Below are 6,643 nucleotides of genomic sequence, written 5' to 3'. Positions count from 1 at the left end.
CAAACTCTTTAATTTTCTCATCAAAACGAAGATTCGAGCTGCGAGATGCTTGTTTGAGTCCATAAATGAACTTATTCAGTTTGCATACCCTATTTGGATATTTAGAATCGACAAAATCTTCATGCTGAACCATATAAACATCTTCAGAGAGGTGTCCATTTAGAACAGATGTTTTAACATCCATTTTCCAAATCTCGTAGGCATAGTACGTGGCTATGGCAATAATATCCTTATCGACTTGATCATAGCAACGAGCGAGAAGGTTTCACTATAGTCAATACCCTGAGTCTGAGTAAAAACTTTCACGACCTGTCGTGTTTTATAGGTGTGTACATTTCCATGCATGTTGGTTTTTCTCTTGAAAATCCACTTGCTCCCTACTGCCCGATACTCGGGGGTAGCTCAACCAAGTTCTAGACTTGATTGCCACGCATAGATTGTATCTCGGCGTTCATTGCCTCTTGCCACTTCTCAAATTTCGAATCCAAAAAAGCATATTTGTAGTTAGCAGGTTCGTCATTAGACTCGACTAATAGAACTTCGGGATCATTTAGATGCCATAGGTATCATTTAGGTTCTTTGCGAGTCCTACCACCTCTAAGAACGCTCGTGTTTGTGTTTGATTGTTCAGCAATAACAACTTCTTGATCAGACATTCGACTTCCTCAACTGTTGTTTGTGGTTCTCAAATTTCTTCAAGATCAACAATTTTTTTTCCAGTTCCTCGTTCGATAATTTATTTCTCGAGGAAGTGACCCTTCCTTTTATTATCAGACAAAAACAACTTTTTCGCTGCGAGGATCGAGCTTGTCATCAGAATCGCTGGTGACACATGCATCACATCCCCATACTTTTAAGTAAGACAAATTGGGTTTACACCCATGACATATCTCGTATGGGGTATTGTTTACCTTTTTACTCGGAGCTATATTGGCAATACGGGTGACGGTCATAAGAGCAAAGCTCCAAAAGGAGTGAGGCAAGTTAGATCTACACATCATCGATCAGACCATGTTTAGAAAGGTTCTATTTCTTCTCTCGCTCACGCCATTATGTTGGGAGTGCCGGGTAGAGTGTGTTGTGAAAAAATTCCACGCTCTTTTAGATGATTGCTAAACTCCGAGCTGAGATATTCTCCACCCTGATCTGATCGAAGTGTTTTAATTGTTTTACCGATTTGATTTTCCTTTTCGTTTTTAACCTCTTTGAACTTTTCAAAAGGTTCATGCTTGTCACACCCCCATCTTAGGGCCTAGAAGTGTAACCAATAGTTGGTACCTGTTTTGAAAACATATAAGAGTTTTAGCGAAGTCTTAAATTTAAAATATTAGTTTATATTTTGAAACATTAGTTTATTTGTAAAATATAATAAAATATTTGATTTAATAGAAAGCTTCTCAAATAATAGATATTCAAGGGTTTGATTTATAAACCTTGTTTGATTTTATAAAACTTGTTTAAATATGTTTGCAATATTTTAATAATTTAAAAGATTGAGCCACTCTACCTTGCGAGCATCTATCTCCATGAGTTGACTATAAATCCAAGCTACCTGTGCAAACTTTATTTCCTGTAATATTTGGGGGGGGGGGGGAATACGTCATCGATATGCTGGTGAATGGTTGATTCTAAAAACATTTTATAAATCCTTCTTTTACTGACAAGATAGTTTTTTGGAACACCCTCAGCAGAAACGTTTCTTATTTCTGGGATTTGTACCACTTGCCATACACACACAATTACGGTTCTCCGAAAACTGATGCCCATTGGGAACTGATGGCCAATGGGAATTGATGCCCATTGGAGAACTTTTATTATGATCTCTAGTCTGCGGCCACGTAGCCTTGACTGATAGACTAGATTAATTATGTTTGGATCCAGACACATGTGTACTCGGTCTAAATTGTTTTTATTTTCTATCTTGTATTTTAATAGGGATCTCGTAATCCCATAAATCTTTATTTGATTGCCTTTGTCTAAGATAAGCAACCCGTTTATCTTGACTGAAAAAGGTTTAACGTATTCACCTATGACTGTCTGTTCTGAATGATGTGGTGATATCGTTTGAAAACCTTTGTGAATGAATGAATTATTAACCTTGCTTAGATTGATAATCACCTAGACTTTCGGCAGCACTTCGGCACTTGCACGAATATCGAGGTATTCTTAATCTATTTTCTTGGCACGCAAATCGAGGCGACGTTCGGGGGTTGCCGAGTTATGCACGTACTTCGAGAAAACTAGGTTTGTCGGATCACCGAATCATAGCACGAACTTCGAGGTTGAGCAACATATAGTCAGCCACGGAGACAACTTTTCGCCCTTTGCTAGTAACTCTACTCAATTGTTCAAGACTCGTGCTCACCACTCATTTATTATATTGGTTGGTTTGACGTAACTAGTTCTTTATCATCACTACAGTTTACAGTCAACAAATACCCTTTCTAATATCACTCCCAAATTGTAGTAACTAACTTGTGTTTTGGAGAAATGGTACGTCGTATGTAAATCTAACTATCTATATAATTGCCAACCATAAAATCCTTTGTGTCGCTCTCACATCGCTTCCCACCCCTTCAAAAGACATCAGATTGCTTCATTTGCAAATAGTGAACTCTCATGCGTTTGACCCATATTAGGTTTTCCACGGGTATGAATCTAATAAACGGGTTATACTTCTCTCAAACCCTACTCCGCCTTCTTCTTTCTTCCTCTTCTGTCATAATCCTGCCTAATCAGATCCTCAAATTCTCCTTCTTCATTCCTCTCTGTTGGCCTCTACCTCTCACACTTTCACTTAATTCAAACCCTAACTCCTAAGACCAACTCCGTTCTCTCAATCGTCTTCAACATCATGAGTAATCAAGCGTCCAAGTCGTAAGCCCTAATTTCATCAATCTTACGATCTAATTTTGATTTCAAGTTCAAGTTCTAATTTTGATTTGATTAGTCAGTTTCCAGTGAGGCACAAAGGGCGACTACAATACGATAATTTTGGAATGGAAGAATTCATTTTGATTTCGGTAAGTTTTTAATCTGTTAGTTACTCACACCATCTACAAGTTGTGTGTAATTTTTTATTCACATATGGATTCACTCTCTTTGTTGAAAGTTGAATCTCTGATAACAGATTTTACGGTCATATTAGTTTGAGTTTGTGTATTGAACTTTGTATTCTAATTTGGGAGCTTTGATTTTAATTTTCATTTATGAATTGGTATAGGTGTCACATCAGGCTGATTTCTTGCTTGAATACTTAGGTAATTAATTGTAGTTTCCTAAATTGTTATGTTTATTTTCAATATGGGTATGTGTTATGTACTGCTGAAATTTTATTTACAGTCAAATTTAAGATTGAATTGTAGATTATTTGAATCCAACCAGTAATACATAAACTTTGGCACTCTCAACTCTCAAAATAAAGTTGTCTATAGTGAATATAAGGTCAACAATGCGTTTTTTGTGACAAAGTAACCCCATGTTAGCCTAAATTTAGTTTCATTATTATTTGGATAAGAACTTTTTTTTCGTAAAATTTGGTGTTTATATGATTAAATAATAAAGCCAATTAATAAATAGAGTTTATGTTAAAATAAGATCCAACCCAACCCGTTTTTGACACGTTGATTCATGGATTTTTGTAATTTTTCATACTAACTGTTGAGAGAATTAACATTTATGAACTGTGCACATTGTAGGAATCATCTTCAGTTTTACCTTTGTTCTTGGATGATGATGTATTTGAATGTATATCTTGGGGCAATCATTGCTCCTTTGTCGCAATTTCACCGGTAAGGCCATTCATATTCATGTATTGAATGAGTTTATCTGTTACTGATTAGTTGAAGTTTGATAATTTCTTAATTTGCTTGAGTTTACGGATTTCTATGTAGAGTTTGAAAGAATTTGCAGGTTTTTGAGAGTCCTAGGTCTCCATAGACGATTGTAGTTGTTTTAGGTCTTGAAATCATTGTTGTAGTTGCTGCATCTTCACTTATCTAAATCGTGTATTGAATGAGTTTATGTGTTATTGATTAGTTGAAGCTTCCTATTCGTTTAATTCGTTCGCTTTTACGGATTTCTGTTTGTTATTTGAAAGAATTTGCAGGTTTTCGTGAGCCGTAGGTGTTAATCGGTGTTTTTTTGTTGTTGCTGGATTTAGTGTTTCAGTTAATTGAAAAAGTTTGTATTTTAGTGGAGTTGGATATTTTGGTGAATTTAATCTAATATTAAGAGATAATAAAAGAAAACAAAGGTATTGATTGCATGTGTTAAGATTTGTGATTTGAGGCCTGAAATTTGAATGATTTTTAGTTATCCTATAGAGAGAACAAATTTAGCAAGTGTAAAAGTAGCAAAGTACCTTAATTCATGAATTCATTGCTATTCAGTCATTTTTGGTGTATAAACATGTCAGTTAGGGCAGGTCCGGGTCACTGGTCGGAATATATTACACTAAATCTTGTAAATTTGGTGTGCATGTAAGATATTATTTGGAACAAATGGCCTTCAACATGTCAGCATATGGTCATCAGATGGAGAGGGAATATTTTGCTCAAAATAACTCAAGTGATGAAAGATATGGTATTAATATTTAAAAAAATTGTTTGTGACAACATTTAAGATTCCATTATTAAATCTTGATATTCTTTGGAGCACATATGGGAAGTGAATTTAGAGTGGAATCAGTGGTGTATATGTTGTCTTGTGCTGCAACTGTCTTCTTTGGTGCACTCGTGATAGTTGGGATCTTAATGTTGACTTTATTAACCGTGTTGATTGTAATGCTACAATCATGTAAAAGTAGGGAAGCTAGAGTGATTGAATATTTCAAATCTGATCATCATCACCAAGGACATCATCATTATGATTATTGCAAAATGGCTGCTTTAAACACAGAGATTAACAACTTTGAAGCGTGTTTGTCACCTAATTGTTGCAAGGATGCAGGTATTAAGTACATAAAAGAAGGTCATTACAAGAAAGACTTTTAACAATTCAGTTATAAATTTTATGGTGTTAATATGATTAGATAACATCAGGTAGTTTTATGGTCATTACATGGAGGAAACATGTAAACGAAATGTTAATACTTCTTTTTAACTATTGTTGGATCCCGTTTGATCGTATCAATCCAGTAACAATAACAATAACAGATCTCAGATCTGTGGATAATCGATTAATACGTTTATATAGATCTAGCTCATAATTACCTTTGATTAAGTGTTATATATGTTTATATACTATCAGTATATGTATATCAATTGTTTGTTTGTATAATATTAGGTTGAAGATTGAGAGAGGAATCGGGCATGGTTTTTTTTTTAATTAAAACTCTCAAAACTTAAATTATGCGTGAACAGTGTTCACTATATATAGAAGACATGTCTGGTTCGCTAACATCCCCTAGCGAACCAGACGCTACTTCGTTACATACATTTAAATAACGAAACACCCCCTGATTCGTTAACATCCCCTAACGAATCAGGAGGGATTAAACTTAAGTCGTAGTTCGCTAACATCCCCTAGCGAACTAGACTGCACATATAACGAACTAGATAATAATTAAACTAATTATTACATTAAATATTAATCAAAAACATCATTAATTACAAAGACTCAAGACGCAAAACCGTGCACTAACAGACACCCCCTCGTCTTGAGCTCTTTGTCTTTAAATTACTTGAAGCGTTTGGACTGCCAGTCTCTGCAACTATGAATTCCATGCTCATGACATACACGAACAACTCGTTGGAATTGCATAGCCAGGTCGTAGTCTTCTTGGCGCTCGAACAAAATCTGCTTCCTGTGGAGCACGTCATTGTCTGTCTCTGATAAATTAACCAACCACATCGGGTCGATTATCTTGATGAGCTCAGTCTTCAGTCCTCTTCCAAGAACAATGACGGCCTCGCCAGTACGATTGTCATAGTACCAGCGGTTGAATGAGAGATGAATGTCTTGAGGCATCGTCTTCACAGGAACCTGCTTCATCATCTTTGGCGGCTTCACCTTCAGGACAAGTTTTCTCCAGCCAGTCCTCGGATCAATCTAGTCAATACGCTTACGTCTTGGAACCTGGGGCTTGAAAAACTTGAAGCCATTATTGACCTCGAACAGTAAGTGTTGATGGAACCACTCAGCTGTTCAGTAACCCCCACGATTGATAAATGGACGTCTCGCGAGGGTACGAACATCCCACCGTGGCAAAGTAAGAACATACATTATCGTCTCGTAATACTGAATCCCCTTCTCCCATTTGATTATACATACTTTAAGCTCAGAATCATAAAGCCAGGAGACAATATCACCATGTACCTTGGATACAGTCTTGAAGGAGGTCACTTGGTTTGCTTTGACCCAAGCTTCAACTGTGTCTTTAAGTTCCTGATCTACATAACGATGTGCCTGAATAATCTTACCAGCTGCTTTAAATCTGAACCAACTCAGAATCTTTTCAACAGACAGATCAAACGGTTTACCAGTATAAAAACCCTTACCTTTGGACTTCTCTTCAAGATGGTCTTCTGCTTATTTGATTATTTCTTCATTGAATACCAGAGCACCTTGATCAACGTTTGTGTGTTGATACAAGTTTGGAATCTCCTCAGCAGTTACGTCTTCCATCTCAATATCCTCATTC

The 6,643-nt window shown here is 36.2% G+C and overlaps 1 long non-coding RNA gene across 3 annotated transcripts; it reads left to right on the top strand.

Annotated features, from left to right (window-relative positions):
- The first annotated feature begins 2,511 nt into the window (after positions 1-2,511).
- Positions 2,512-4,901, top strand: LOC143628928 (uncharacterized). 3 transcript variants are annotated; one of them, XR_013152844.1, is made up of 5 exons: positions 2,512-2,877; positions 2,962-3,023; positions 3,224-3,260; positions 3,699-3,791; positions 4,805-4,901. It is a non-coding gene; the product is annotated as an uncharacterized LOC143628928 (long non-coding RNA). The 3 variants fall into 3 exon arrangements; XR_013152845.1 differs by having other exon boundaries at positions 4,808-4,900; XR_013152843.1 differs by lacking the exon at positions 4,805-4,901 and having other exon boundaries at positions 3,699-4,651.
- Positions 4,902-6,643: the final 1,742 nt, after the last annotated feature.

This window comes from Bidens hawaiensis, unplaced genomic scaffold, assembly GCF_021521415.1.
Source record: "Bidens hawaiensis isolate Kalapana, Puna unplaced genomic scaffold, B.hawaiensis_p1.1 tig00005104_1, whole genome shotgun sequence".
In the NCBI taxonomy this organism is placed as follows: Eukaryota; Viridiplantae; Streptophyta; class Magnoliopsida; order Asterales; family Asteraceae; genus Bidens; species Bidens hawaiensis.
The sequence above is the reverse complement of the archived record's forward strand: the minus strand, read 5'-3'. Positions and strand labels throughout refer to the sequence as shown.